Raw genomic sequence first — 12,477 nt, 5'->3', positions numbered from 1 at the left:
TACTGTGTGCGGAGCACTGTACTAAGCACTTGGGAAGTACAAGTTGGCAACATATAGAGACAGTCCCTACCCAACAATGGGCTCACAGACTAGAAGAGGGAGACACGCAACAAAACAAAACATGCGGATAGGTGTCAAGTCATCAGAATAAATAGAAGTAAAGCTATATCAATCAATCAATCAATCAATCAATCGTATTTATTGAGTGCTTACTGTGTGCAGAGCACTGTACTAAGCGCTTGGGAAGTACAAGTTGGCAACATATAGAGACAGTCCCTACCCAACGGTGGGCTCACAGTCTAAAAGGGGGGAGACAGAAAACAAAACCAAACATACTAACAAAATAAAATAAATAAAATAGATATGTACAAGTAAAATAAATAAATAAATAAATAGAGTAATAAATATGTACAAACATATATACATATATACAGGTGCTGTGGGGAAGGGAAGGAGGTAAGATAGATGCACATCATTAACAAAATAAATAGAATAGTAAATAAGTACAAGTAAATAGAGTAATAAATCTGTACAAACATGTATACAGGTGCTTTGGGGAGGGGAAGGAGGTAGGGTCGGGGGGGATGGGGAGGGGGAGAGGAAAGAGGGGGCTCAGTCTGGGTTTTGAAGGTGAGGAGAGTGATGGTCTGTCAGATTTGAGGATGCAGGTCCTTTCAGGCCAGAGGCAGGACGTGGGTGAAGGTTGGTGGTGAGATAGATAAGATTGGGGTACAGTGAGGAGGATGGCATTAGAGGAGTGAAATGTGCAGGCTGGATTGGAGTTGGAAAGCAGTGAGGTGAGGAGCTGATTGAAGGCCGTAGACCGAATGGCGAGGAGTTCCTGTTTGATGAGGGGGCAACCAGATTGGTCTATATTTCCATCACTCTTTAATCACGAATACTGTCTTGTAATCATTGTTTTAAAATTTTTATCATCCTAGTCCATTCGGGGGTTTGGACACCTTACCCACCTTCATTATTTCCTTTGTGTCCGTTTTAGGAAGCTTTTCAGGGGAACCCATCCAGCGCGCGCCCTCCCTTGGGGAGTGGACTCGTGTGAGGAAATGGCGTCCTCCGAGTCGTGCGACCGCGAGGGAGTAAAGGGGGACGGGGAGAGTTTGTGGAGGGGAAGGACAAAGACAGGCCAAACCCCGGGATTCAGCACTGCAGTGATCAGATTTTATTGACCATTGGGGGCTTCTGATGCTGGGGCGGTTTTGGGGGTCTTGGGGTTCGAAGCTGCAGAGGTGTTCCGGGGGGTCCCGTCCTTCAGCATGGCTGCAGTGGGGGTGTCGGGGGAGGGAGGTGTCTTCAGAGGTCGGAGGGGGTCGTCTTCAGGGTTGTTTGTCCCCCTCCCCATGGTGGGTTGGTGGCAGGGGGGGAGGGGGCTTCCTGTCAGACCTCCAGAGCCTCAGAACATCACGCTCCTACGGTAGTGGTAGTGGCAGTTGGCTGCAAAGAAAGGAAAGGTTGAAAAGCGGGGCTCCCCAGGCTTGTGGGGGGGGATGCGTGAGAAGGGGAAGACCCCCATATCCCCGCTGCCTCACACCCCCGGCCTCATCCCCCGAGACTCGTCCCCTCAGGACTTACTTCTTGGTCGTTTCCTGCTTTTCCGGCCCCTCCTGACCCTCTTCTTCCGACAAGGCCGGCACTTCTTCCTCCTCCTCCTGCCCTGGCCACGGTAGCGACTGAGGTAGCGGATGTAGCGGACCATGGTGGCGGGGAGCCCGGTGTCCGGAGTGGGGGGGAAGTGGGGAGGGGGAAAAGTCCGAGCCCCAGCAGAGCCCAGAGGCAGGGAACCCCAAATAGCCTGGCCTGCTGGGAGATGTTATCTGAACCCCAGCCTGGCTGGGGGCTTCCTTATATGAGGAGGCTTGGGGCCAACACCCAGGTAAGCCCCATTTTGTGACCTCACAGACCCTTCTGAGGTCAGTACTCGCCCCCCCCCCCCCCCCCCCCCCCCCCCCCAGCCAGATGGAAGAATAGGGGGTGGGCAGGGTTAGGGGGGTCACCTCTGGTGGGAGGGGGGAGTTGGGGTCACCTCCCAAATGCAGGAAAATGAATTTCAGTCAATCAGTCAAGCAGAGTGCCTTAGTGGTTAGAGCATGGGAGCCAGAAGAACCTGGGTTCTAATCCCAGCTCCATCACTTATCCTCTATGTGACCTTGGACAAGTCACTTCTCTTCTTTGTGCCTCAGTTTCCTCATCTTTAAAATGGGAATTAAGAGTGTGAGTCCCATGTGGGACAGGGACTGCGTCCAACCTAAGTTGTATCTATCCCAGCGCTTAGAAAAATACTTGGCACATAGTAAGTGCTTAACAAGTACCAGAATTATTATTATTTGCAGAGCGCTTACTGTGTGTACAGCACTATAATAAGCATTTGGGAGAGTGCTATACAGCAGTCAATCAGTGACATGAGAAGAAGCGTGGTCTAATGGGTAGAGCACGGGACTGCGAGTCAGAAGGAACTGGGTTCTAAACCCAGCTCTATCACTTGTCTGCTGTGGGATCTTGGGCGAGTCACATCACTTTTCTGGGCTTCTATTCCCTCCTCTGGAAAATTGGGATTAAGACTTTGGGCCCCATGAGGGACAAGGATTGGGTCCAAACTGATTTGCGTACATTCACCCCAGCGTTTAGTTCAGTGACCGGAACAGAGTACGTGCTTAACAAGTACCACTATTATTATTATTATTCATTCAATCGTATTTATTGAGCACTTACTGTGTGCAGAGCACTGTACTAAGCGCTTGGAAAGTACAAGTCGGCAACATACAGAGACGATCCCTACCCAAAAATGGGCTCACAGTCTAGAAGGGGAAGACAGACAACAAAACAAAACACGTTGATGGGTGTCATTCATTAAGCACTTACTGTGCACAGAGCACTATACCTCACACTTGGGAGAGGACAAGGTAACAATGTCAGTATTCATTCAATCGTATTTATTGAACGCTTACTGTGTGCAGAGCACTGTACTAACTGCTTGGAAAGTACAATTCGGTATTAGATAGAGATAATCCCTACCCAACAACAGAGAACGAAACAGCAATCAATCATTCAGTGTTTACTGGGCACAGAGCGCTGTACTAAGCGCTTGTGAGAAGACAATGCAACAATCAGTCAACGAACCCTTACTGCGAGCAGAGCATCCTGCGAAACGCTTGGGAGAGGACAATGGAATGGAGTTGGCAGATTTCTTTAAGCCCTCCTTTTCTCTTCCCCTATGCTCTTCTGCGTCGCCCCGCCTTGCTCCCTTTATTCATCCCCCTCCCAGCCCCACAGCACTTACGTCCATATCTGTCATTTCTTTATTTATTTCTCTTAATGTCTGTCTCCCCCTCTAGACTGTAAACTCATTATGGGCAGGGAATGCATTTGTCTATTGTTAGTACTGAACACAGTAAGTGCTCAATAAATACGATTGATTGATTGTTAGTACTGAACACAGTAAGCGCTCAATAAATACGATCGGATGAGTAAATGAATGAACGCACTCCCTGTCCACAGGGAGCTTACGGTCTAGGCAGGGAGATGGATGTTAATTGAAATAGATCATTTCGCTCAGTTCCCTTTGGAAGGGTTATGGCGGAGAGAGGCCCAGCTGAGAGACTGAAGCACTTGTGTCCATATCTGTAATTTTATTTACTTGCATTGATGTCTGTCTCCCTGCTCTCTAGACTATGAGCTCGTTGTGGATGGGGAATTGTCACTGTTTATTGTTGTATTGTACTTTCCCAAGTGCTTAGTACAGTGCTCTGCACACAGTAAGCGCTTAATAAATACGGCTGACCGAATGAATGAATGAATTGCTCCGGATGGATCACGGACCCTTGAGCCCCCTTCCTCTCTTGGAATTTGGAGGCACCTCAGCAGCCCCCCACACGCACATACACACGTGCACACGCACATACGCGCGCGCGCGCGCATGCGCGCGCACACACAAGCACACACACACATGCACATACACAGGCCCAGCAGTCAACAATCAATCAATCAATCAATTGAATTTATTGAGTGCTGCCCCCAACAGTCTATCATTCATTCATTCAATCAATCGTATTAATTGAGTGCTTACTGTGTGCAAAGCACTCTACTAATTGCTTGGGAAGTGCAAGATACCGGTTTACTTGTTTTGATGTCTGTCTCCCCCCTTCTAGACTGTGAGCCCGTTGTGGGCAGGGATTTCCCTTTTTGTTGCTGAATTGTATTTTCCAAGAGCCTAGTATGGTACTCTGCACACAGTAAGCACTTAATAAATAAGATTGAATGAATGAAGATAACAACAGACACATGCCCTGCCCACAACCAGCTCACAGCCTAGAGGGGCAGACAGACATTAATAGAAATAACTAAATAGATAAATAAATTACAGATATATACAGTTACATACATAAAAGAGGCTTGGGGCAGGTTCAAGTCTCCACTTTTGCTGCTAACCTGATGTATGACCTTGCGTAAGTTTGTCAATTCATTCATTTATTCATTCATTCAGTCATACGATTTATTCAATCATATTTATTGAGCATTTACTGTGTGCAGAGCACTGGACTAGGCACTTGGGAAAGTACAATACAACGATAAACAGAAACATTCTTCGCCCACAGTGAGTAAACAGTCTAGAGTTTCTGTAATCTCATTGGGTCTCAGTTCCATCATCTGTAAAATGGGAATGATCACCCCTCTCTCCAGAGAGAGGGAGGTTGTGAGAATAAACTGAGGTAATTGATGTGAAATCAATCAGTAAATCATATTAAATGAGTGCTCACTGCATGTAGACCACTTTTTTTAAAAAAATGGTATTTGTTAATGGCACTGAGCCCGCAGTTGAGTAGGGACCATCTCTATATATTGCCAACTTGTACTTCCCAAGTGCTTAGTACAGTGCTCTGCACACAGTAAAAAAAAATAATAATGGCATTTGTTAAGCGCTTACTATGTGCAAAGCACTGTTCTAAGTGCTGTAAGCGCTCAATAAATACGATTGAATGAATATGTGCCAGGAACTGTACTAAGCACTGGGGTAGATACAAGCTAATCAGGTTTGGACACAGTTCCTGCCCAACACGGGGCTCAAAGTCATTATTTATTGAGCGCTTACTGTATGCTGAGCACTGTACTAAGCACTTGGGAGAATACAACAGTAAACAGACACATTCCCTGCCCACATGGAGCTTACAGTCTAGAAGGGGAGAAGGCATTATTATAAATAAATAAAAATACAGATATGGAAATAAGTGCTGTAGGGCTGGGAGGGGGGGATGAATAAAGAGAGCAAGTCAGGACGACGTAGAAGGGAGTAGGAGAAAAGAAAAGGAGGGCTTAGTCAGGGAAGGCTTCTTGGGGGAGATGGGCCTTCAATAAGGCTTTGAAGGAGGGAAGTGTCACTGTCTTTCGGATATGAAGAGGGAGGGCGTTCCAGGCCAGAGGGAGAGTAATCATTCAGTCAATCACTATCACTCAGTGGTAATTATTGAGTGCTTACTAGGTGCAGAACACTACACTAAGCACTTGGGAGAATACAATACCACAGAGTCGGTAGAAACGTTCCCTGTTCACAGGGAGATCACAGTTTAGAGGGGGAGAAAAAGCAGAGCAATGAACAGGCAGAAAATCCAACTTCTGGGTAATCTTCCGGGTGACCTTGGGCAAATCACTTAGCCTCTTTGAGCCCTCAGTTTCCTTATCCTGTGCAATGGGCACAACCACCTGCCCTCCCCATCTCTGAGGTCATTAATTCCAGAAGGGGCAGCCACTGTGTCTGATTTGATTATCTTGTGTTTACCTGAATGCTTAGCACACAGTAGTGGGGAGACAGTGTGGCCTACTGGAAAGAGCACAGGACAGGGAGTCAGCTATTGGGATTCCGGCTCTGCCACTTGCCTGCTGGGTGCCCTTGGGCAAGTCGCATAACATCTCTGAGTCCTCAATTTCCTTATCACTTGCAAAGAGCATAAACACCTGCTCTCCCTATCTCTGAAGTCAAGAATCACAGGAGGGAGAGGGACCATGTTTTATTTTATTTTATTTATTTTTTATGGTATTTGTTAAGCTCTTACTCTGTACCGGACAGTGTACTAAGTGCTGGTGTAGATACAAGATAATTGGGTTGGACACAGTCTGAGCTGATTATCTCATGTTTACCTCAGCACTTATCACCTAGTAGGTAGGGAGGCAGTTTGAACTAGCAGAAAAAAGTAATTTTTGACTCTCTCACTTGCCAGCTGTGTGACCTTGGGCAAATGATTTAACCTCTCTGAACCCTCGGTTTCCTTATGACGTCCATTGCCTTTTAGACTGTGAGCCCACTGTTGGGTAGGGACTGTCTCTATATGTTGCCAACTTGTACTTCCCAAGCGCTTAGTACAGTGCTCTGCACACAGTAAGCGCTCAATAAATACGATTGATGATGATGATGATAAAACGTGTGTTCTCCTTATCTCAGGGGTCATGAACCCTGGATAAGACAGGAACTGTTTCTGGTCTGATTATTTTATGTCAACTCCAGTGCTTAGCACAGTCCTCTGCCCAGAGTAAACTCTTAAGTCAATCGATCGCTCGATCGATCTATTCTATTTATTTTATTTTATTAGTATGTTTGGTTTTGTTCTCTCTCTCCCCCTTCTAGACTGTGAGCCCGCTGTTGGGTAGGGACTGTCTCTATGTGTTGCCGACTTGTACTTCCCAAGCGCTTAGCACAGTGCTCTGCACACAGTAAGCGCTCAATAAATACGTTTGATTGATTGATTGATTCTGTGGGCCTCAGTTACCTCATCTGTAAAATGGGGATGAAGACTGTGAGCCCCTCGTGGGACAACCTGATCACCTTGTAACCTCCCCAGCACTTAGAACAGTGCTTTGCACATAGTAAGTGCTTAATAAATGCCATTATTATTATTATTATTGTTATTAAATGGAGACAATCCCTACCCAACAACAGGCTCACAGTCTCTGCTGTGTGACTTTGAGCAAATCACTTCACTTCTCTGTGCCTCAATGACCTCATCCGTGGTCATTCCCCCTTCTAGACTGTGTGCCCACTGTTGGGTAGGGACTGTTTCTATATGTTGCCAACTTGTACGTCCCAAGCGCTTAGTACAGTGCTCTGCACACAGTAAGCCCTCAATAAATACGATTGATTGATTGATCCGTAAAATGGGGATTAAGACTGTGAGCCCCATGAGGGCCACGGACTGGGTCCAACCCGATTAAACTGTGTTCATTCATTCATTCAATCGTATTTATTGAGCGCTTACTGTGTTCAGAGCACTGTATTAAGCGCTTGGGAAGTACAAGTTGGCAACATATGGAGACAGTCCCTGCCCAACCGTGGGCTCATTAGTACAGTACCCAGAATGCAGTGTATGCTTAACAAATACCATAAAAAATGGCTTGGCACACAGTAAGCGCTTAACAAATACCATCATTAAGAAATTAAATCGACGTATTAATTAATTAACCAATTAATGATGGAATTTGCTAAGCACTTCCTATGCGCAAAGCACTGTTCTAAGCGCTGGGGGGATACAAGGTGTCCCACGGGGGGCTCACAGTCTTAATCCCCATTTCAGAGAAGCAGCGTGGCTCAATGGAAAAGAGCACAGGCTTTGGAGTCAGAGGTCATGGGTTCAAATCCCGGCTCTGCGAATTGTCAGCTGTGTGACTTTGGGCAAGTCACTTAACTTCTCTGTGCCTCAGTTACCTCATCTGTAAAATGGGAATGAAGACTGTGAGCCCCATGTGGGACAACCTGATTACCTTGTAACCTCCCCAGCTCTTAGAACAGTGCTTTCCACATAGTAAGCGCTTAATAAATGCCATTATTATTATTTTACAGATGAGATAACTGAGGCCCAAAGTCACACAGCTGACAAGAGGAGAGGGGATTAGTACCCACGACCTCCCGGGCTCTTTCCAATAAGCCACACTGCTTTTCTGAGTAGCCATTGTGTGCAGTGCACTGTACTAACCGCCTGGGAAAGTCCAGTACAGTTCTGAGGCCCCAACCCTCAGAGAAGATGGCGTGGGGGCGGGGGAAAAGAAGGCCATGTTCCTGAGGAGAGACTAATCCGTTTAAATTGTGGGGAGCAGGAGCCTATCAGGTGCCGACAACTGGGGGACTCAGCCAATCACGGGGCAGGATGGGGACAGAAGCCCCGCCCTCCTCCCCCGCGGGTGCCTGAGGGAGGAGAAGGCGTCCGCCATTTTGAGGGAAGTGATGCTGAGGGTTTGATTTCCCTGATGGCGGTCCAGAACCAGAGAGAATGGGAGGAAGGGGAAGGATCTGGGGGTGGGGAGGAGGAGGAAGGAGAGGATGAGGTGGAGGAGGAGGAAGAGAGAAGGAAGAGGAGGAGGAAGAGCAATGGGAGGGAGATGAGAAGGTGGAGGAAGAAGAGGATTAGGAGGGAGAGGATGATGAAAATGGGGAGGAGGAGGAGGGAGATGATAAAGAAAAGGAGGAGGGGGCGAAATGGAGGAGGAGGAGAAGAAGAGGAGCAATGGGAGGGAGATGAGGTGGAGGAGGAAGTGGATCCGGAGGAGAAGGGAGAGGATGAAGAAGAAGAGGAGGCAAAATGGGAGGGAGGAGAGGGAGAGGAGGAGGAGGGGAGAAAGGAAGAAGAGGTGAGAAGGAATGTATCTGTTGTTGTATCGAACTCTCCTGAGCTCTTAGTACAGTGCTGTGCACATAATAAATGCTCAATAAATATGGTTGCCTGACTAACACTTGTGGCCATGTTCTTAGCCTCAACTGCTTCCTCTACCTGAAGTTTATTTTCGTGTCTGTCTCCCCGACTAAACCGAGCACCTTGAGGTCAGGGTTCATGTACTATTGTTGTTATTACAATAATAATAATACTAGCGATAATAAAATCGTGGAATTCGTTAAGCACTTACTATGTGCCAGGCACTGGACTTAATGCTGTAGATACAGGATATTCGGGTGGGACACAGTCCCTGCCCCAAATAGGGCTCCCAGCCTCAGTCTCCATTTTACAGATGAGGTAACTGAGGCCCAGAGAAGTGAAGTGATTTGCCCAAGGTTACAAAGCATTCATTTATCCATTCAGTTGTATTTATTGAACACTTACTGTGTGCCGAGCACTGTACTAAGCTCTTGGGAAGTACAATTCATCAACAGAGACAATCCTTGCCCACAATGGGCTCACAGTCTAGAATGGGAGAGACAGACAACAAAACAGGTAAACAGGCATCAGTGGCATCATTCTAGACTGTGAGCCCACCTCTGTATGTTGCTGATTTGTACTCCCAAGCTGTTAGTACAGTGCTCTGCACACAGTAAGTGCTCAATAAATACGATTGAATGACTGAATGAATTATAAATCAATCAAATTACAGATATATACATATTAATAAAAATACATAGAATTAAATTATAAATATGTACCTATAGACACACAAGTACTGTGGATAAGTGGGGGAGTTGGGATTAGAACTGAAGTCAATAGTCAGAACAGTCAATTAGAACAAGTCAAGTCAATTAGAACAGACAATAAATACGATTGAATGAAAAGTCCTTCTGGCTCCCAGGCCCGTACTGTATCCACTGGGCTACGCTGCTTCTGCTCTATAATAATAATAATAATAATAATAACTGTATGCTTCCCATAGTCCAAGCACTGTATTAAGCATAGAGTTGATACAAGATGATCAACTCCCCCTTCTAGACTGGGAGCCCACTGTTGGGTAGGGACTGTCTCTATATGTTGCCAACTTGTACTTCCCACGCACTTAGTACAGTGCTCTGCACACAGTAAGCGCTCAATAAATAGGATGGAATTAATGAATGAAGTCCCATATTGGGCTAACAGAGAAATTAGGAAAATCTCCGTTGCCTTGGACTCTCCCAAGTACTCAGTATAGTGCTCTGCACCTAGTAGGCCCTCAGCTCTTGAAGACAGGGATCATTCATTCATTGAGTTGCATTTATTGAACGCTTACTGTGTGCAGAGCACTGTACTAAACATTTGGAGAGTACAGAGAAGTGCTAGCGAAGTGCTAGAGAAGCAGCATGACTCAGTGGAAGAAGCATGGGCTTGGAAGTCAGAGGTCGTGGGTTCTAATCCCAGCTCCGCCACTTGTCTGCTGTGTGACCTTGGGCAAGTCACTTCACTCCCAGCACTTAGAACGGTGCTTGGCACATAGTAAGCACTTAAGAAATGCCATAATGCCATAATCATCATCACCCTCATTCTCTGGGCCTCAGTTACCTCATCTGGAAAATGGGGATTCAGACTGAGCCCCGCATAGGACAACCTGATGACCTTGTATCTACCCCAGCGCTTAGAACAGTGCTTGGCACATAGTAAGCGCTTAACAAATACCACCATTACCGTTATATTTCGGCAACAAATAGACAAACCCTACCCAATGGGCTCACAGTCTAGAAGGGGGGAGGCAGTCCTCTCCCAAGCATTCAGTCCAGTGCTGTAGACTGTCTGCGCCTTGAGAACAGGATTACATCTGTTAACTCTATTGGACCCTCCCAAGCGCTCAGTACGGTGATGCTTCAGGAAGAAGATTTGGGCAATAGTGGGAGTGTGGACCGGGGAGTGGAGGGGGCGAGGCCGGAGGCAAGGAGGTCAGGAGGGAGTGGAGGATCCAGGAGATGCTGTGTGGGAAAAAAAGGTCAGCTCTCCAGTAGACCGAGTGTTTTCCAACCATTTCTCCCTGGCCGATCATTAGCTCTTGGATGGCAAGGAACGCCTCTGCTTTCCTCTCCCAATGGATATTTCTATCGATTCCTGTGAACTTGTTTTGATGTCTATCTCCCCCCTCTAGACTGAAAGTCCTGCGTGGGCAGGGATTGTCTCTCTTCACTGAATTGTGCTTTCCAAGAGCTTAGTCCAATGCTCTGCACACAGTAAGCACTCAAGAAATACGATTGAACGAATGAATGAATCTGAGGGAATTGGTTCGGCTCCCTGGCTCGTGGTGTGTATTAGGGAGCCCCGTGGCCATTTTAGTGTCCCCCGAGAGAGTCCCGACGGAGGCTATTTCTCCCCACCCACCATCCCCGAGGCCCACCAGAGCCCAGAAAAAGAGAGGAAGAGGAGGCCCGGAACTGCCTTTTAGGGATTTATTGAGAAGTCCGGCATCGCTCTAAGGGTAGGGGGAGGCTCCAAGATCTTATCCCGACTCTATCTGCAGCCGGTGGATCTCTCTGGAATCTTGGTTGGATGGAACTGGTTCCCCAGAAGCTGGTGGTCGTGGTGGAGGATGGCGGCCGGCCGGGGAGGGTTGGCGTTCGGTGAGGGGCGTCGCAGGCCTCCCCGACTCTGCACCCCGGGGCGACTGCCCAGAGGGTGAGGCGCCGGCCGACGTGGAGGTTGCTCATCTCTTCCGGTAGTAGTAGGTGGTGCAGATCCGGACGTACCCTGGAGGAGGAGGCAGGGAGAGGAAGCGGGTCAGGAGAGGCCCACAGGGCCCCGTCCCAGAAGCTTCAGTGGCCAGCCAAGAGCCCCCCCACCGGGCAACTCACCTTTCCTCTTCTTCATCTTCCGGCACGGCTTGCCCTGCTTGATGTTCCGCCGACTGGGTGGCTTCTGGTGCTTGCAGCTCTTGCTGCTCGCCTTCTTGGACTTGGCCATCGTCCGGTGGTGGTGGTGGTGGTGGTGGTGGTGGTTCTGGGGAGGCGGCGGCTGGTGTCTCAGAGGGCCGGCAGATAGAAGGTCATTCCCGGCGGGGGGCCGCGGGGGAGGGAGGGAAGGGGAGGACGAGGAGCCGAGCCTACCGAGCGGCCCTGGTGTTGTCCGGGCTGGCGGGGCCGGAGACTTGGGGGCCGGGGGGCTGCCTCCCGGCTATTTATGGGGTCCGGCCCCAACGACCAGGCCGATCCCTTGTGAGGTCAGGGCCCTCCTCCGTTACGCCCCCTCTCCCGCCCCACTGTTGGCAAGCGATGGGGTCATCATCGCAGGACACAAGGTGGGGCCTCGAAGCTCCCCCTCCCACCCAGTATTTGATAATAATAATAATTACGGTACTTGTTAAGCGCTTACTATATAATAATGATGGCATTTATTAAGCGCTTACTATGTGCAAAGCACTGTTCTAAGCGCTGGAGAGGTTACAAGGTGATCAGGGTGCCCAGCACCGTTCTAAGCACCGGGGTGGATACAAGCAAATCGCGTTGGACGCAGTCCCTGTCCCATGTGGAGCTCACGCTCTCCATCCCCGTTTTCCACATGAGGGAACCGAGGCCCAGAGAAGTGAAGCGATTCGCCCAAGGTCACACAGCAGACACGTGGAGGAGCCAGGATTAGAACCCAGGTCCCTCTGATTCCCAGGCCTGTACTCTATCCAGTCAGTTACTTTTATTGAGTCTGATCGGATTGTTGGGTGGCTCTCTCAGTGCTTGGCAAGTAATGAGCCCATTTGTAGTGGATGGAGAGAAGATTGAAATAGTTGACAATTTTTCTCTACCGAGATCGATAATCAATAATAAAGGCACTAGTA

The 12,477-nt window shown here is 48.2% G+C and overlaps 2 long non-coding RNA genes across 2 annotated transcripts; both read right to left on the bottom strand.

Moving 5' to 3' along the window:
• Positions 1-1,157: 1,157 nt before the first annotated feature.
• Positions 1,158-1,837, bottom strand: LOC119932493. Its single transcript, XR_005452323.1, has 2 exons — positions 1,591-1,837; positions 1,158-1,452 (listed from the first exon to the last, which is right to left on the bottom strand). It is a non-coding gene; the product is annotated as an uncharacterized LOC119932493 (long non-coding RNA).
• Positions 1,838-11,087: 9,250 nt separating this feature from the next.
• LOC119932693 lies at positions 11,088-11,770 on the bottom strand. The gene is made up of 2 exons (XR_005452438.1): positions 11,504-11,770; positions 11,088-11,399 (listed from the first exon to the last, which is right to left on the bottom strand). It is a non-coding gene; the product is annotated as an uncharacterized LOC119932693 (long non-coding RNA).
• Positions 11,771-12,477: the final 707 nt, after the last annotated feature.

Source organism: Tachyglossus aculeatus, chromosome 1 (genome assembly GCF_015852505.1).
Source record: "Tachyglossus aculeatus isolate mTacAcu1 chromosome 1, mTacAcu1.pri, whole genome shotgun sequence".
Classification (NCBI taxonomy): Eukaryota; Metazoa; Chordata; class Mammalia; order Monotremata; family Tachyglossidae; genus Tachyglossus; species Tachyglossus aculeatus.
This window is presented reverse-complemented; position numbering and strand designations above follow the sequence as displayed.